At 37.4% G+C, this 20278-nt stretch overlaps 1 protein-coding gene across 3 annotated transcripts in view; it reads right to left on the minus strand.

Annotated features, from left to right (window-relative positions):
• The window catches only part of MYOT (myotilin), a 206454-nt gene that overhangs the window by 100490 nt on the left and 85686 nt on the right, over positions 1-20278 (minus strand). Inside the window, exon 1 of one of the 3 annotated variants that reach the window (XM_053717254.1) lies at positions 35-187. The exons of the other annotated variants lie outside the window; for them this stretch is intronic. The gene's annotated coding sequence lies outside the window, so the exon portion shown is untranslated. Of the gene's footprint in view, positions 1-34; positions 188-20278 lie in introns of those variants that run through there. 3 annotated transcript variants of the gene reach the window in all.

Here is a 20278-nt window from a genome sequence, read left to right on the forward strand (position 1 = left end):
ACTCATTATAAATAAAACAAGAGAAATGCCTTACCTCTGGAGTTACTGTATTTATGGAGAGGAAGCTGTGAATCAGAGATATGAAATGAGTATTTCCCTGTGTCTGCACAGCTTGGTATTAAAAGTGTAGTGACTTTTAACTGCTGCCAGTGAGTGACAACTGACAACTGATGTCCTACTGCAAGGCCTTCAGTGTCACATGTCAAGATAAAAGTCACTAGTAAAATGCCATACACTGGCATTTCAAGTTACTTGAAGCAAGGACGTCCAATCCAGTCCTCGAGGGCTTCAAACTTGCCAGGATTTATGTATCTTTTTATTTGAACGTGGGGTCATTCAGGTTCAGTCAATATGGGTATTCTTCAAGTAGGAAATCCATAGCTCCTGGTCTTTTTGCTGCCCTGGAGCTTGGTGTTGGATTCCATTGCTGTACAAGGGAGTCATTATAAAGACACCTATGTTATCCTATGTTATATCTCTGCACATTCTTTACTTTTATAAAATAGCATTCAAATGCCACGGCAGATCATTATGATTGTGCAGAATCATAATTATATCATCTTGTGTGGTTCTTTTGGAGGCGGCTTTGTTTTAAAATTATAATGTGATTTGTCAATGAACAGGTCATAGTAAATTATGGACCAATCAACTAAAATTAACTGCATAGAAGGAGGCGCAGACACTGAAGGCAAAGGGATTTCTTCCATCCCATAGTGCAAAGGTATGTGTACAGCAAAAAGTCAGGTGTTAACAAACAAAATGCCTAACACAATGAGCTAAAAACAATACTCTCCTTATAAAGAAACGACCGCTGCCCTCTTTCAGTCTCTCCCCAGGGACTGTATAGACAATGGAAAATGGAAATAGATGGCGCTGGTCTTTGTAAGAAATCACTTTCTCTAATAATAGAGAGAAAAGGACTTGATATACGTATTAAAATCCAGTGAATAATGTGCAGTATACTCACTCCTTAAAGGGACATTAAACACTAAATACATGCTAGATAGAATGATGCATTCAAAGAAAAGATTAGTCCATGACTAACATGTAGATGTATTTTTTAAAGTTTCATTAGTTGTTTAAAAAGTGACAAAATAAGTGTAAAGTTTTAGTGTCTATAAAACACTGGGAGCTGCCATGTTGTAACTTGTGTTACCTTCTCTGCTGTGGCCAATTAGGGTCAGTTATAAATAGGTCTCTAGAGTGTGCAGCCAATGGTTGTGCTGGATTTAACAGTGTTCTGCACTTCCATTTCTAACAGGAACTGAAAAGCTCACAATTTCAGAATGGAATTACAGGCAAAGAGGACAAAATAAATAATGAAAGTATATTGCAGAGCTGTTTTATTGGTGATGTGATTCCAAAAAAAGTATCAGCTGGGCTAGGAGTGGAATGAAAACTCCATCAACAGTGTATTAGACCATTCATAGCAAATTAAGTAGTAATTTACTTATTGGATATAGTAAGTCCGGCTCATCACAGCAGAAAGAAAAAGGAAGGAAATCTCCTGTTGTATAAAAACATATATTTATTTCAGCTCTACGCGTTTCAACGCACAAGCGTCTTTTTCAAGAGCAATAATAAAAGCAGGTAAAACTTTTACCTGCTTTTATTATTGTTCTTGAAAAAGCTGAACTCATGTTACTTAAGGAGTGAGTATACTGCACATTATTCACTGGATTTTAATACGTACATCAAGTCCTTTTCTCTCTATTATTAGAGAAAGTGATTTCTTACCAAGACCAGCGCCATCTATTTCCATTTTCCATTTCTTCCATCCCACCTACTACTATCACATATATTGTTGAGAGAGAGACAGAAATAGAAGAAGCATGTAAGCTCTCCCACTCTTTAGAAGCTGTGGTGCAGCAATGTAGGAGCTGCACAACAGCTTAGACACACACATACTGCTTTGCAGCTGTAAAAAAAAAAAAAATGAAAGGTGACATCACATATAAATACTGTGATGATGCAGAGGAAGGCAACACTGTGTGTGCAGACTGACACTGTAGAACTCCTTCATGGTATATAGAAACAGTGTTTCCTTCCTCTATATGCGCCTACACAGCCTGCAAGTGTGGTGTTCACCGTAAGGGCATTCAGGATGAAGAGAACCCCACACAGGTGTTTTTTTCTAGGGCGGGGGGGGGGGGGGGTTGTTTGGTTTTTACAGCTGCAGAACAGTGACACTCTCAGTTAGTGTGAATCAGCTCAGGCTTGTAGTGATGAGGTATGTTATTGTGTCCCAGTAGGGTGCTAATAGCAAAAGTGGTGATCACCAAGATTCACCAGCCAGCTGTCTGAATGGGAGCATCAAAGAAGACACTATCTCTCCCTTTAAGTGAGAAGTGGCCCCTCAAGTTTGCAGGTGATCCCTGTAATAAATGGTGATAACCTGCCCTATTGGACATGCATTCTCCTCTGCTTTGATACCACCACTCATTTGAAAGGGGATATTTCCTCTTCTGAGTGAGGGGTCACATTCCTCTCTAATTTGCAAGTAATCACCATGATAGTGATGATCCCCTGCCTAAACTAGTCCCCAGCATATTAAAAAAAATACTCAGATGGGCATGGACGTCACTTTAGAAAGAAGAAGCCCCCTTTTTTTCCCAATGATATCTCATTCACCTGTCTTTGGCATGTGATTGCCAATTCTACCTAATGTTTTAGGTAGAAGGTTTTACATAGGGGTAGTATGTAAAGGGACAGCATTATCCCCTAAAGACAAGACAGCATATACCAGTCACTACCTTCAAATAAGTTGTCTCTTGCCCCTCTAGTTAGCAGTGGTCTTGAATCACCAGCCTACTAGCTGACTTTACGGGTGCTTTGGGTTATACAAAACACCCTACCACCCTAATGTAAGCTTATCCTTCCTTTAAAAGGACAGAGGCCATCTTTTAAGTCACATTTTCACTCTACCATATGGAACGTTTTAGGTGCTGCACCTACCACGTCTGTCTCATTCAGTGATATTCTCCCACAGTTTTTTAAACTTTAAATTCTCCCTCAGAACTCACCTACTTATAAAAGCCCGTAGTCACGCCGCAACGTGGGTTCCTTTGGTAGAGTAGCGGTACATTTGAACTGCACACTGACCGGAATATAGGAACTTGAGAACGGCTGACTGAGGGAACTCTACTGCACTTCAAATTAAATATCTAAAAGCGAAAAAGAACTTACATCTAGTAAGTGTATTTTTAACTTGCTATTGCTTTTAAAAATAAAAAACGCCTTGAATAGGGGTTGCACTGTCTCCTTTTTGTTTTCGCATGTTCAGGATCTGCTTTTAATCTTGTGGAGGAGAAACCCACGATTTTGGAAACAGCAGCACCCTGTCCTTTGAGGTAGAATTCACAGGAACTGTGACATCTTACATTGCTGGATCCTCACTGGGACTGATTATATCTCACTGTGTCTACAAAACTGTGAGATATTTTTATAACTTTTTTAAAAAAAGTTTTCGAACTGTGTCATTCCTGCAAAGATTTTAAGCTGACTTTTATCTGTTGCTAATATTGTCTTGCTGCTAACATTGTCCTACTGCTAACTTTCTGCTGCTATTATGCTGCTTGTTTTTGGATACTAATATTATTTATGGGTCGTTTTTAACACTGCACAAATAATAATGTGCAAATACTGCTGTTTTGCTAACATTCTGTCCAGACACTAACAATGCTTGTTATTTAAGGTAGTAGGACAGTAGAGCGGATGATATAGTGAGGCTGTCCTAACTCCACTTATAAAATATAATAGGACTGTTTTTATACCCTTAACACTGTCTGGGTTTTTTTTTTAAAGTGGTATTTACTGTATGTTTTATTTATAAAAGCCCACTTACTAACCCCTAAAGTTCCCCACTCCATGTGACACTAACATATTTGTCCTGCACACTTTAGATATCGTCTGTTAGATAAGTGGCAAGTAACAATTTGGGCACAGTAGCTGGCAGGGGCACACATATGCTCTGGGATCTGTTATGGGAATAAGGGGCTGTAAGGGTATAAATCTCATAAAGGGTCTAATGTGAGCATAAAGCTGGTATATACCATTTACAGGAGGCATGCATCTGTTCTGGGCTCTAATATGGGCATGAAGCTGTCATTATGGGTGAGTGTGGTTTAGGGTCAGATTTGGAGTTCGATGTGGTTATTTAAGTGTCAAGAAGGTGTGAAGTGGGAATACACCACATTTTTAAAGTGTTAAAAAGTACACTAACACCCATAAACTACCTTTTAGCCCCTAAACTGAGGCCCTCCCGCATTGCAAACACTATATTCAAGTTATTAACCCCTAATCTGCCGCTCCCAACATTGCCGCCGCTAATAAAATTTATTAACCCCTTTTCTGCCACTCCCCGATATCGCTGCCCCTAAATAAAGTTATTAACCCATAAACCTCTGGCCTCCCACATCACTGCCACTAAATAAACCTATTAACCCCTAAACCGACAGCCCCCACATCACAAACACTAAATTAAACTATTAACCCCTAAACCTAACAACCCCCTAACTTTAAATTAAAATTACAAGATCCCTATCTTAAAATAAAAAAAAACTTACCTGTGGAAAAAAAAATAAAAATATATATATATATATATATATATATATATATATATTAAACTAACATTACTATTATACTAAAATTAAAATAACTATCAATTAAATAAATTAAATTACACATTAAAAAAACCTAACACTACTAAAAAAAATAAAAAATCTACAATTACAAAAAATAAAAAAATACTAAAGTACAAAAAATAACAAACACTAAATTACGAAAAATAACAAATTAAATTATCCAAAATAAAAACAATGACACCTAATCTAATAGCCCTATAAAAATAAAAAGCCCCCCCAAAATAAAAATAAAAACATAGCCTACAATTAACTACCAATAGGGCATTGCCCTAAAGAAATCAGCTCTTTTACCTGAAAAAAAAAAATACAAAGACCCCCCAACAGTAAAACCCACCACCCAACCAACCCCCCAAAATAAAAAACCTAACTAACAAAAACCTAAGCTACCCATTGCCCTGAAAAGGGCATTTGTATGGGCATTTACCTTAAAAGGGTATTCAGCTCTTTTAAGAAAAGCCCAACCCAAATCTAAAAAAAAAACACCCAAAAAAAGTTTTAAAAAAACCTAACACTAACCCTCGACGATCCACTTACAGTTTCTGAAGTCCGGACATCCAGACGGAAAGAAGTCTTCATCCAGGCAGCATCTTCTATCTTCATCCCGGCGGCGTGGAGGGGGTCCATCCTGAAGACATCCGGCACGGAGCATCCTCTTCATGCGGTTGCCGCAGTATACTGAATCTTCAATGCAAGGGAGCCTTTTCAAAATGGCGTCCCTTACATTCCTATTGGCTGATTTGATTTTTGAAATTCAAATCAGCCAATAGGATGAGAGCTACTGAAATCCTATTGGCTGTTCAAAACAGCCAATAGGATGAGAGCTATTGAAATTCTATTGGCTAAAACGTCCGGACATCCAGCCACCTGGATGTCTGGACGTGTTAGGTTTAAACGTAACTTTTTTTCCCCATAGACATCAATGGGGTTGCATTACGGAGCTTTTCATTCCGCGATCACAGGTGTTTTTTCTAACACTCTCTCCCCATTGATATCTATGGGGAAAGCGTGCACAAGCACGTCAAAGCAGCGCTTGCATTTTGTGCGGTATGGAGCTCATAGCCACCATAGCGCACGCACAAGGCGGCTTTTTAAAAACTTGTAATTGTAGCGCTATGGAGGGTGAAATAACGCAACTTTTGTTGCGTTCGTTTCGCACCCTCTATAGTGCAAAGCTTGTAATCTAGGTGTAAAATAGCAACATCTGATATTCTGACCAGCAGGAAGCAGTGCGCATGGTATGTTCTTCTGGCAGTTATGATGGATCACATATAAATGTCTGCCTTGTGCAGGTGGGACTGAATCAGACTTTAAACTGTGGTTGAATAGAACAATAGTACTATAGGACTTTGCAGCTTGCAGTAAATTAGCAGTAAATGTACAGGGCTTTAGAACAAACAAGCAAAAAAATGTAATTAGTGGCTAATTAACATTTGAATACAGGATATAGTACGGCACATGTAAAATATTTGTTGCATGAACCCTTTCAAGTCTTAAAGGGACAGTCAACACCAGAATTGTTGTTGTTTTAAAAGATAGATAATCCCTTAATAACCCATTCCCCAGTTTTGCATAACCAACACAGTTATAATAATACACGTTTTACCTCTGTGATTGCCTTTGACAGACGTGCATTTTAGCCAATCAGTGTTCACTCCTTGGTAAATTCACATGCATGAGCTCAATGTTATCTATATGAAACACATGAAATAATGCCCTCTAGTGGTGAAAAACTGTCAAATTAGAGGCGGCCTTCAAGGTCTAAGAAATTAGCATATGAACCTCCTAGGTTTAGATTTCAACTAAGAATACCAAGAGAACAAAGCAAAATTGGTGATAAAAGTTGTTTAAAATTAAATGTCCTATCTGAATCATGAAAGTTTTTTTTGGACTTAACTGTCCCTTTAAGTATACAAATATATTGTTTACACCTTAAATAATATATTTCACATTTAAAAAGACAAGTTATAACATGAAATTGTGAATATTACAGTGCTACAATCATTTTGCTTGTAAACACATTCCTCACATTGGCGACTTTATCAAGATCTAAGTTCTAGTTTGATATTTGAATGTTTGTGTATATTCATGAGGGCGTCTACTTAAAGGGATATTCCAGCCTAAATTGGAAACCACATTGGTGCATTTCGGTATTAAACAGAAGCAATTTTGAAATATACATGCATTAGCAAAAACGCTTCTAATAAAAGCTATATCCGTTTCAAAAGTGTATTTAAGTATGCACCGTGCACCAGCATTTTAAACACAGCACTTGCTCAGAGAGCCTAAGGTGCTTGTACCATCTGGTAATGATTCAATTTGTTAATTGCTGACATGATACAACCCCCACTGATTATCTGAGCTGCTGCATTATTTAAAATGTGGATACAGTGACAATATCTAGCTATGCTTCACATGCACGTGCAGAGAAAAAACATAATTTATGTAAGAATTTACAAGATAAATTAATTTCTTTCATATTGGCAAGAGTCCATGAGCTAGTGACGTATGGGTTATACAATCCTACCAGGAGGGGCAAAGTTTCCCAAACCTCAAAATGCCTATAAATACACCCTTCACCACACCCACAATTCAGTTTAACGAATAGCCAAGTAGTGGGGTGAAAAATAAAGGAGTAAAAAGCATCAACAAAGGAATTTGGAAATAATTGTGCTTTATACAAAAAAATCATAACCACCATAAAAAGGGCGGGCCTCATGGACTCTTGCCAATATGAAAGAAATTAATTTATCTTGTAAATTCTTACATAAATTATGTTTTCTTTCATGTAATTGGCAAGAGTCCATGAGCTAGTGACATATGGGATATCAATACCCAAGATGTGGAACTCCACGCAAGAGTCACTAGAGAGGGAGGGATAAAAATAAACAACAGCCATTTTCTGCTGAAAAAATAATCCACAACCCAAAATATAAGTTTATTCTTCAAATGACAAGAAAAACTTAAAACATCAGCAGATGAATCAAACTGAAACAGCTGCCTGAAGAACTTTTCTACCAAAAACTGCTTCTGAAGAAGCAAATACAACAAAACGGTAGAATTTAGTAAATGAATGTAAAGAAGACCAAGTTGCCGCTAGCAAATTTGATCAACTGAAGATTCATACTTAAAAGCCCACGAAGTGGAGACTGATCTAGTAGAATGAGCTGTAATTCTCTGAGGCGGGGCCTGACCCGACTCCAATAAGCTTGAAGAATCAAAAGCTTTAACCAAGAAGCCAAGGAAATAGCAGAAGCCTTCTGACCTTCCTAGGACCAGAAAATATAACAAATAGACTAGAAGTCTTCCTGAAATCTTTAGTAGCTTCAAAATAATATTTCAAAGCTCTCACCACATCCAAAGAATGTAAGGATCTTTCCAAAGAATTCTTAGGATTAGGACACAAGAAAGGGACAACAATTTCTCTACTAATGTTGTTAGAATTCACAACTTCAGAAAAAAAATGTAAATGAAGTCTGCAAAACCGCCTTATCCTGATGAAACATCAGAAAAGGAGATTCACAAGAAAGAGCAGATAGCTCAGAAACTCTTCTAGCAGAAGAGATGGCCAAAAGGAACAACACTTTCCAAGAAAGTAGTTAAATGTCCAAAGAATGCATAGGCTCAAAATGGAGGAATCTGTAAAGGCCTCAAAAACCAAATTAAGACTCTAAGGAGGAGAGATTGATTAATTGACAGGCTTAATATAAACTAAAGCCTGTACAAAAACATAATTTATTTAAGAACTTACCTGATAAATTAATTTCTTTCATATTAGCAAGAGTCCATGAGCTAGTGACGTATGGGACACACACTCCCACCAGGAGGGGCAAAGTTTCCCAAACCCCAAAATGCCCACAAATACACCCCTCACCACACCCACAAATCAGTTTAACGAATAGCCAAGAAGTGGGGTGATAAGAAAAAAGTGCAAAAGCATAAAAAATAAGGAATTGGAATAATTGTGCTTTATACAAAAAAATCATAACCACCACAAAAAGGGTGGGCCTCATGGACTCTTGCTAATATGAAAGAAATGAATTTATCAGGTAAGTTCTTACATAAATTATGTTTTCTTTCATGTAATTAGCAAGAGTCCATGAGCTAGTGACGTATGGGATAATGACTACCCAAGATGTGGATCTTTCCACGCAAGAGTCACTAGAGAGGGAGGGATAAAATAAAGACAGCCAATTCCGCTGAAAAATAATCCACACCCAAAATAAAGTTTAAATTTATAATGAAAAAAAACTGAAAACATAAGCAGAAGATTCAAACTGAAACAGCTGCCTGAAGTACTTTTCTACCAAAAACAGCTTCAGAAGAAGAAAACACATTAAAATGGTAGAATTTAGTAAAAGTATGCAAAGAAGACCAAGTTGCTGCTTTGCAAATCTGATCAACCGAAGCTTCATTCCTAAACGCCCAGGAAGTAGAAACTGACCTAGTAGAATGAGCTGTAATCCTTTGAGGCGGAGTTTTACCCGACTCAACATAAGCATTATGAATTAAAGATTTCAACCAAGATGCCAAAGAAATGGCAGAGGCCTTCTGACGTTTCCTAGAACCGGAAAAGATAACAAATAGACTAGAAGTCTTTCGGAAATTCTTAGTAGCTTCAACATAATATTTCAAAGCTCTAACTACATCCAAAGAATGCAATGATTTCTCCTTAGAATTCTTAGGATTAGGACATAATGAAGGAACCACAATTTCTCTACTAATGTTGTTGGAATTCACAACCTTAGGTAAAAATTCAAAAGAAGTTCGCAACACCGCCTTATCCTGATGAAAAATCAGAAAAGGAGACTCACAAGAAAGAGCAGAAAATTCAGAAACTCTTCTGGCAGAAGAGATGGCCAAAAGGAACAAAACTTTCCAAGAAAGTAATTTAATGTCCAATGAATGCATAGGTTCAAACGGAGGAGCTTGAAGAGCCCCCAGAACCAAATTCAAACTCCAAGGAGGAGAAATTGACTTAATGACAGGTTTTATACGAACCAAAGCTTGTACAAAACAATGAATATCAGGAAGATTAGCAATCTTTCTGTGAAAAAGAACAGAAAGAGCAGAGATTTGTCCTTTCAAGGAACTTGCAGACAAACCTTTCTCCAAACCATCCTGAAGAAACTGTAAAATTCTCGGAATTCTAAAAGAATGCCAGGAAAAATGATGAGAAAGACACCAAGAAATATAAGTCTTCCAGACTCTATAATATATCTCCCTAGATACAGATTTACGAGCCTGTAACATAGTATTAATTACAGAGTCAGAGAAACCTCTTTGACTAAGAATCAAGCGTTCAATCTCCATACCTTTAAATTTAAGGATTTGAGATCCTGATGGAAAAAAGGACCTTGCGACAGAAGGTCTGGTCTTAACGGAAGAGTCCACGGTTGGCAAGAGGCCATCCGGACAAGATCCGCATACCAAAACCTGTGAGGCCATGCTGGAGCTACCAGCAGAACAAACGAGCATTCCTTCAGAATCTTGGAGATCACTCTTGGAAGAAGAACTAGAGGCGGAAAGATATAAGCAGGATGATACTTCCAAGGAAGTGACAATGCATCCACTGCTTCCGCTTGAGGATCCCTGGATCTGGACAGATACCTGGGAAGTTTCTTGTTTAGATGAGAGGCCATCAGATCTATTTCTGGAAGTCCCCACATTTGGACAATCTGAAGAAATACCTCTGGGTGAAGAGACCATTCGCCCGGATGCAACGTTTGGCGACTGAGATAATCCGCTTCCCAGTTGTCTATACCTGGGATATGAACCGCAGAAACTAGACAGGAGCTGGATTCCGCCCAAACCAGAATTCGAGATACTTCTTTCATAGCCAGAGGGCTGTGAGTCCCTCCTTGATGATTGATGTATGCCACAGATGTGACATTGTCTGTCTGAAAACAAATGAACGATTCTCTCTTTAGAAGAGGCCAAGACTGAAGAGCTCTGAAAATTGCACGGAGTTCCAAAATATTGTGCCGTCAGAGACCCCCACACAGCTCCCCAACCTGTAAGACTTGCATCTGTTGAGATTACAGTCCAGGTCGGAAGAACAAAAGAAGCCCCCTGAACTAAACAATGGTGATCTGTCCACCACGTCAGAGAGTGTCGTACAATCGGTTTTAAAGATATTAATTGAGATATCTTTGTGTAATCCCTGCACCACTGGTTCAGCATACAGAGCTGAAGAGGTCGCATGTGAAAACGAGCAAAGGGGATCGCGTCCGATGCAGCAGTCATAAGACCTAGAATTTCCATGCATAAGGCTACCGAAGGGAATGATTGTGACTGAAGGTTTCAACAAGCTGATATCAATTTTAGACGTCTCTTGTCTGTCAAAGATAGAGTCATGGACACTGAATCTATCTGGAAACCCAAAAAGGTTACCCTTGTCTGAGGAATCAATGAACTTTTTAGTAAATTGATCCTCCAACCATGATCTTGAAGAAACAACACAAGTCGATTCGTATGAGATTCTGCTAAATGTGAAGACTGAGCAAGTACCAAGATATCGTCCAAATAAGGAAATACCACAATACCCTGTTCTCTGATTACAGACAGAAGGGCACCGAGAACCTTTGTAAAAATTCTTGGAGCTGTTGCTAGGCCAAACGGCAGAGCCACAAATTGGTAATGCTTGTCTAGGAACGAGAATCTCAGAAACTGATAGTGATCTGGATGAATCGGAATATGCAGATATGCATCCTGTAAATCTATTGTAGACATATAATGCCCTTGCTGAACAAAAGGCAGGATAGTCCTTACAGTTACCATTTTGAATGTTGGTATCCTTACATAATGATTCAATATTTTTAGATCCAGAACTGGTCTGAAGGAATTCTCCTTCTTTGGTACAATGAAGAGATTTGAATAAAACCCCAGCCCCTGTTCCAGAACTGGAACTGGCATAATTACTCCAGCCAACTCTAGATCTGAAACACATTTCAGAAATGCTTGAGCCTTCGCTGGATTTACTGGGACACGGGAAAGAAAAAATCTCTTTGCAGGAGGCCTTATCTTGAAGCCAATTCTGTACCCTTCTGAAACAATATTCTGAATCCAAAGATTGTGAACGGAATTGATCCAAATTCCTTTGAAAAAACGTAATCTGCCCCCTACCAGCTGAGCTGGAATGAGGGCCGCACCTTCATGTGGACTTAGGAGCTGGCTTTGATTTTCTAAAAGGCTTGGATTTATTTCAGACTGGAGATGGTTTCCAAACTGATACTGCTCCTGAGGATGAAGGATCAGGCTTTTGTTCCTTGTTTTGACGAAAGGAACGAAAATGATTATTAGACCTAAATTTACCTTTAGATTTTTTATCCTGTGGTGAAAAAGTTCCTTTCCCTCCAGTAACAGTTGAGATAATAGAATCCAACTGAGAACCAAATAATGTATTACCCTGGAAAGAAAGGGAAAGCAGAGTAGACTTAGAAGACATATCAGCATTCCAAGTTTTAAGCCATAAAGCTCTTCTAGTTAAAAAAAGCTAGAGACATATACCTGACATCAACTCTAATGATATCAAAGATGGCATCACAAATAAAATTATTAGCATGTTGAAGAAGAAGAATAATGCTATGAAAATTATGATCTGTTACTTGTTGCGCTAAAGCTTCCAACCAAAAAGTTGAAGCTGCAGCAACATCCGCCAAAGATATAGCAGGTCTAAGAAGATTACCTGAACATAAGTAAGCTTTTCTTAGAAAGGATTCAATTTTCCTATCTAAAGGATCCTTAAAGGAAGTACCATCTGCCGTAGGAATGGTAGTACGCTTAGCAAGAGTAGAGACAGCCCCATCAACCTTAGGGATTTTGTCCCAAAATTCTAATCTGTCAGATGGCACAGGATATAATTGCTTAAAACGTTTAGAAGGAGTAAATGAATTACCCAAATTATTCCATTCCCTGGAAATTACTTCAGAAATAGCACCAGGAACAGGAAAAACTTCTGGAATAACTACAGGAGATTTAAAAACCTTATCTAAACGTTTAGATATAGTATCAAGAGGACCAGAATCCTCAATTTCTAATGCAATTAGGACTTCTTTAAGTAAAGAACGAATACATTCCATTTTAAATAAATATGAAGATTTATCAGCATCAACCTCTGAGACAGAATCCTCTGAACCAGAAGAGCCATTATCAGAATCAGAATGATGATGTTCATTTAAAAATTCATCTGAAAAATGAGAAGTTTTAAAAGACTTTTTACGTTTACTAGAAGGAGGAATAACAGACATAGCCTTCTTAATGGATTTAGAAACAAAATCTCTTATGTTATCAGGAACACTCTGAGTATTAGATGTTGATGGAACAGCAACAGGTAATGTAACTTTACTAAAGGAAATATTATCTGCATTAACAAGTTTGTCATGACATTCAATACAAACAACAGCTGGAGGAACAGCTACCAAAAGTTTACAGCAGATACACTTAGCTTTGGTAGCTCCAGCACCAGGCAGTGATTTTCCAGAAGTATCTTCTGACTCAGCTTCAACATGGGACATCTTGCAATATGTAATAGAAAAAACAACATATAAAGCAAAATTGATCAAATTCCTTAAATGACAGTTTCAGGAATGGGAAAAAATGCCAGTGAACAAGCTTCTAGCAACCAGAAGCAATAAAAAATGAGACTTAAATAATGTGGAGACAAAAGTGACGCCCATATTTTTTTAGCGCCAAATAAGACGCCCACATTATTTGGCGCCTAAATGCTTTTGGCGCCAAAAATGACGCCACATCCGGAACACCGACATTTTTGTCGCAAAAGAACGTCAAAAATGACGCAACTTCCGGCGACACGTATGACGCCGGAAACAGAAAAAAAAATTTGCGCCAAAAAAGTCTGCGCCAAGAATGACGCAATAAAATGAAGCATTTTCAGCCCCCGCAAGCCTAACAGCCCACAGGGAAAAGTCAAATTTTAAGGTAAGAAAAAAATTGTTTTATTCAAATGCATTATCCCAAATATGAAACTGACTGTCTGAAAATAAAGAATGTTGAACATCCTGAGTCAAGGCAAATAAATGTTTGAATACATATATTTAGAACTTTATAAAAAAGTGCCCAACCATAGCTTAGAGTGTCACAGAAAATAAGACTTACTTACCCCAGGACACTCATCTACATGTTGTAGAAAGCCAAACGAAACGAAAATCAGCAGAGGTAATGGTATATATATAAGAGTATATCGTCGATCTGAAAAGGGAGGTAAGAGATAAATCTCTACGACCGATAACAGAGAACCTATGAAATAGACCCCGTAGAAGGAGATCATTGAATTCAAATAGGCAATACTCTCCTCACATCCCTCTGACATTCACTGCACGCTGAGAGGAAAACCGGGCTCTAACCTGCTGCGGAGCGCATATCAACGTAGAATCTAGCACAAACTTACTTCACCACCTCCATAGGAGGCAAAGTTTGTAAAACTGATTTGTGGGTGTGGTGAGGGGTGTATTTGTGGGCATTTTGGGGTTTGGGAAACTTTGCCCCTCCTGGTGGGAGTGTGTGTCCCATACGTCACTAGCTCATGGACTCTTGCTAATTACATGAAAGAAACAGTGAATATCAGGAAGTTTAGCAATCTTTCTGTGAAATAAGACAGAAAGAACAAAGATTTGTCCCTTCAAGGAACTTGCAGACAAACCCTTATCCAAACCATCCTGAAGAAACTGTAAAATCCATACAATTTTAAAGAATGCCAATAAAATTCATAAGAAGAACACCAAGAAATGTAAGTCTTCCAAACTCGATAATAAATCTTTCTAGAGACAGATTTACAAGCTTGTAACATAGTATTAATCACTGAGTCAGAGAAACCTCTATGACTTAACACTAAGCGATCAATTTCCATACCTTCAAATTTAATGATTTCAGAACCTGATGGAAAAACGGACCTTGAAACAGTAGGTCTGGCTTTAATGGAAGTGGCCAAAGTTGGCAACTGGGCATCCGAACAAGACCTGCATACCAAAACCCGTGAGGCCATGCTGGAGCCACCAGCAATACAAACGATTGTTCCATGATGATTTTGGAGATCACTCTTGGAAGAAGAACTAGAGGCGGCAAAATATAAGCAGGTTGAAAACACCAAAGAAGTGTCAGAGCACCCACTGCTTCCGCCTGAAAATCCCTTGACCTGGACAGGCATCTGGGAAGTCTCATATTTAGATGAGAAAACACATCTGGATGGAGGGACCACCCCCCTGGATGTAAAGTCTGACGGTTGAAATAATCCGCCTCCCAATGTCTATACCTGGGAAATGCACAGCAGAAATAAGACAGGAGCTGGATTCCGCCCAAGCAAGTATCCGAGATACTTCTTCATAGCTTGTGGACTGTAAGTCCTACGCTGGTGATTGACAAATGCCACTGTTTCTGATATTGTCTGTCTGAAAACAAATGAACGGTTCTCTCTACAACAGAGGCCAAAAACTGAAGAGCTCTGAGAATTGCATGGAGTTCTAAAAAATTGATTGGTAATCTCACCTCTTGAGATTTCCAAACCCCTTGTGCTGTCAGAGATCCCCAAACAGCTCCCCAACCTGAAAGACTTGCATCTAAAGTGAACATTGTCCAGGTTAGCCGAACAAAAGAAGCCCCTTGAACCAAACACTGGTGATTTAACCACCACGTCAGAGAGAGTCAAACATTGGGATTTAAGGATATTAATTGTGATATCTTTGTATAATCCCTGCACCATGGATTCAGCAAACAAAGCTGGAGAGGTCTCATGTGAAAACGAGCAAAGAGAATCACGTCCGATGCTGCAGTCATGAGACTTAAAATTTCCATGCACATAACCACTGAAAGGAATGACTGAGACTGAAGGTGCCGACAGGCTGCAACCAATTTCAAACGTCATACACTGTGAATGATAGAAGAGGAGAAGCGCGGACTCAAGTGTAGTATAAAAAGTTTTATTAGTTAAATAACAAGCGACAAATAAAAACTCACAAGATGCTATAGCGGTCTGTACATATCAAAAGCTGACTGCTATATATCACCCAAGATCCTTTCCGATTGTGACTCCGGATGTATATGTCCAGTAAGTTCCAGTCTCACTCGTGGGAATACACCTCCATTGAGATTACAGGCAATCCTGCTCTGCAGTCGCGGGATGGATGAAGTCTCTTGTGGCGCTTAGCAAGCGGTGGATCGCTGGATGTTTCTTAGAGACTATGCATCCCACAGGGGACCAAAAAGCTAAGTAGAATACTTCAACGCGTTTCGTCCCATATCGTCGGGACTTTGTCAAGAATACTTAGCTCACTCCTCTTTGTCCCTTATATACCAAATAGGGGAAAATAATATTTTTATTTGCTATAATATAATTGTTGGTCTATAAAGGGCACCGAGGAGAGCAGAATTGATTTATTGTATATAAAATCAGATTTGATGTTAAAAGGGTATAAAGAATGTATAATCATTTATAATAAAGATACCATAGATGGCAGTTAATCAGTTCATGGGGAGAATTAACCTAATCACAATTGATTTTGTACAATACCATAATTGCAATACATATACACGCATAAATAAAATACAATATAGTCATACATTAATCATAAAAACCCATACATACATGATATAATTTGTTCATAAATAGATAAAAACAATTAAAAAACAATTAATAATCAAATGCATAAAAAAAAGCAATGTCATAAAAAGGCCTGAATATCTAGTTCTATATTTAACCCTTTGGGTTCTAAACAGTCTAGGGTTTTTATCCAAAAGGTTTCCCTTTGTCTCAACTTGAGCAATCTATTTGTATCCCATCTATCTGGTGCAACCCATTCTATAATTTTAATACTAAGGTCGTTAGGATTTTGATTGTGACAAACTTTAAAATGATATGATACACTGTGATTGTCAAAGCCTGATTCTATATTTTTTATGTGTTCCCTCAATCTATACTTTATTTTCCTTTTAGTTCTTCCTACATAGATTTTGCCACATTTGCAGGTTAATTGATATACTACATATGTGGTATGGCAGGTACATCTATGTTTACATTTGTATGTACAACTGCCATCATAATTGGTAAAGACAGTGTGTTGAGTATCTATGAGGGGACACATAACACATTCAGAAACTTTACAAGGATATAGACCTACCTGTCCCCCACACCAATTAGTAAGTGTTCCATTGTTTGTTTTATGTTTAAGTTTAGTGGGAGCTATATAATTTTTGAGGTCCTTATTTTTTCTAAAGATAACTTCGGGTTTGTCCCCTAACACATTATGAAGCACTGGATCAAGCTTTAATACCTTCCAGTGTTTATTCAGAATTCTTTTAATTTGATGGTGCTGGTTGTTATACCTGGTGATAAATTTGACATTCCCTTCATCATAACTTTTCCTGGTTTCATTCTTGTTTTTATTCTTATGTTGATTAGTGATAAGTTGTGTTCTGTCCATTTGCAGGACCTTTGTTCTGGCAGTGTCTAATAATTGTTTGTCATAACCTTTCTCTATAAACTTTTTAGTTAAAATCATCTAAATAAGTGCAATTGCGGCAAATTCTCTGGTACTGTCCCAGTGGCACATTATTTTTCCACTGTTTATAATGCCCACTCTTAGCATTAAGTAGACTATTTCTGTCTGTAGGTTTATGGAAGTTTTTTACACATACCTTATTAGTGTTGGTATCACAATATAATACCAAATCAAGAAAGGGAATAGATTCAGGGGAACTCTCATATGTAAATTTTAAATTAAAATAGTTAGAATTAATGTGAGATATAAAATCTTTAATTTGATCTTTTGGGCCCTGCCAAATAATTAAAATATCATCTATATATCTAAAATACTTTAAAATATTATTTAAAAAGGGATTGTTATTTCAAATAAAATTATTCTCAAATTTGGACATGTATAAATTTGCGTACGATGGGGCAAACGTAGTCCCTATCGCAGTACCCTGTACTTGATGATAAAAAGTTCCCTCGAATAAAAAGTAATTATGTGTAAGAACAAATAAAATAGCATCCTCAATAAATTTTCTTTGCAATTCAGGTAAATGAGTATTTGTTAAGGATTCCTTGATGGCTGCCATACCTTTTAGATGGGGAATACTGGTATACAGAGCAGCTGCATCACAGGTTATCCATATATAATCCTTATTCCATTCTATACCTTCCATTTTATTTATGACGTCAATTGTGTCTCTGAGATAGGCTCTAGTAGATACAACAACAGGTTGTAAAAATGAATCTACATATTTGGACAAATTGTCACAAAAAGAGCCTATCCCAGAGACAATTGGTCTTCCAGGGGGATTTGTGGGGTCCTTATGGACCTTGGGTAGATGATAAAAACACGCTATCTTAGGAGCTACTTCATATAAAAATTTAAACTCCTCCATATTAAGAATTTTCATAGATTGGGCTTCTTTTAAAAGATTGAATAATTATTTCTTAAATTTATTGGTTGGATTAAAAGTTAAGGGGATATATGTATTTTTATCACCTAACAAGCGTAATGCTTCTGCCAAATAGTCACTTTTGTTTTGTACAACTATACCTCCGCCTTTATCGGCGGCCCTAAATATGATAACATTATCTTCACTTAGAAGTTGTAATGCTGTTCTTTCTTCTCTTGATAGGTTATCTCTGTCAGGTTTTATTCTATGAGATGTATTTTTAGAAAGAGCCTCAATGTCCTGACAAACTAGCCTATTAAAAACCTTAATATACTCCGTTTGGCTGTGGATAGGATAAAAGATGGATTTGCGTTTCAAAGAACAGTGTTGGACAGAAAAATCATCACTGTCTTCATATATAGAATTACCAGATAAATTAAAATATGTTTCCATGTTGTCTATTTCTATATTGTCCCCTAAATATTCTAAAGTATTAATGTCTTCCTCACTAATACTATTATTACCTTCCAATGAATTAGTTACATTGTTTTTTGAAAAATACCTCTTCAGTGTAACTTTTCTAATAAATTTTTGAACATCAATATATAAATTAAAATAATTGGGTGTGCTGTTTGGAGCATAATTGAGACCTTAGTAAGTAATCTCAATTCACTGGTTGTAAAAATCCTATCTGATAGATTGAATATCATTTTGATATTTTCCTCTAACTCCATCTCTCTTTGTTTCTTTTTCCTTCCTCCCCTATTTCCTCTCGGTCTGTTTCATCTAGAGTTCTTTTTGGGTTCCTCTGACTTAGGGGTTTCGATAGAACATATTCCCTCTCTAGATTCTGCCCTTCTGAGTGATATTGTTGGGGTGCCTTTTGTTTGTGATGTTGATGCCCCTGATTCTGTCCCCCCCCTTGCTGTCTCCAAGGGGGTACCCCTAAAAAATATTGGTTACCCTGGATTCTGTGGTTGGATTTATTATTGGTTCTAGGTGTATGAATGTGATTGTTTTTAGGTCTGGCCCCTTCCTGTTGCCATCTGGGGGATTGTGGTTGTTTACTCAGATCAGCAAATCTATTATGTGCAGGTACCTCATGCCAGGTAGTTTCTTCCCTATTTTTGTATTGGGCTCCTGGGTCATGGTATTCATCTCTGTTAGTTTTATTTCCATTAACCTTGTATTTGTTTTTCATATAGTGATTATCTTTGCCCCAGTTCCCCCTAGACATTTTGTTATCATGAGTATTTCTATCAATTTGTTCTATTGATTTTTTATTGTTATGATAGGTAGTATTATGGATTCCAGGAGGTGGGACCCAAGTATGGCTATCTTTAGAATTAGAATTGGAGGGTATTATTAACTTCATAATTATTTGCAATTTTACTTCTCTGTGAGGCATTCTTTTTATATGAGTATACTTGGTCATTTTTGAAATCTTCCAAAATCCCTCTGTAATTTTTTAGTTTTATTACATTTGAGATCACTGGAAAAAGAGTCTACCCTTGATTGAATATTCAAATTTAATTCCTTCCACTTTTGAATGTGTTCAAAGGGCTGTATTATGTTGACTAATTCGTCTATCTCTGTTTTCAGTGAGTTCAATTTGTATTCCCTGTATTTTATTAATAATTTAATAAGTGCCTTGGAACAAGCATGTAATATCTGTTCCCATTCTAATTGAAACTCCACTTCATCGAGATTAAATGCTGGGAATTTAAAGATTCTGAGACCTTGGGGTATAATATCATGAAGGATATAATTGTCTAAAAGTACCAGATCTTTCCATTCTTTGGCATCCTTCAATAATAATTTTTCTAATTCCCTGAATAGTGTGATGGGGTCTGTAGATTGGTCACTAGTAATATTTCCCTCTAAAAGGTTAGAAGACCTCTGTCTGGTACTATGCAGAGAGTTGTTACCAAATTGTGTAGAACTAGTAGATGACATAATACCTAAATATACTGAACTGTTATCAATGTTAGAATCAGGTGCAATATTATCCATGTTAGTTATTCTAAAACTAAAAGCTGCCCAGTTAGGAGATATGTAAAAAAGGACAAAAAAAAGAGTGTGTGTATCAAGTTACACACAACCGGGCGCTAATAGAGAACGAAATCCAGAAATGTATATGCACAAACTATACAGGTATTATGAGTACATAGCAATAACAGATAAAGACAAGATGACAATATTTGGAAATTTCAAATTGAGTCCATCTGTTAGAAAAATCACAGTCTGTGTATTGCTTACTT

This window comes from Bombina bombina, chromosome 6, assembly GCF_027579735.1.
Source record: "Bombina bombina isolate aBomBom1 chromosome 6, aBomBom1.pri, whole genome shotgun sequence".
In the NCBI taxonomy this organism is placed as follows: domain Eukaryota; kingdom Metazoa; phylum Chordata; class Amphibia; order Anura; family Bombinatoridae; genus Bombina; species Bombina bombina.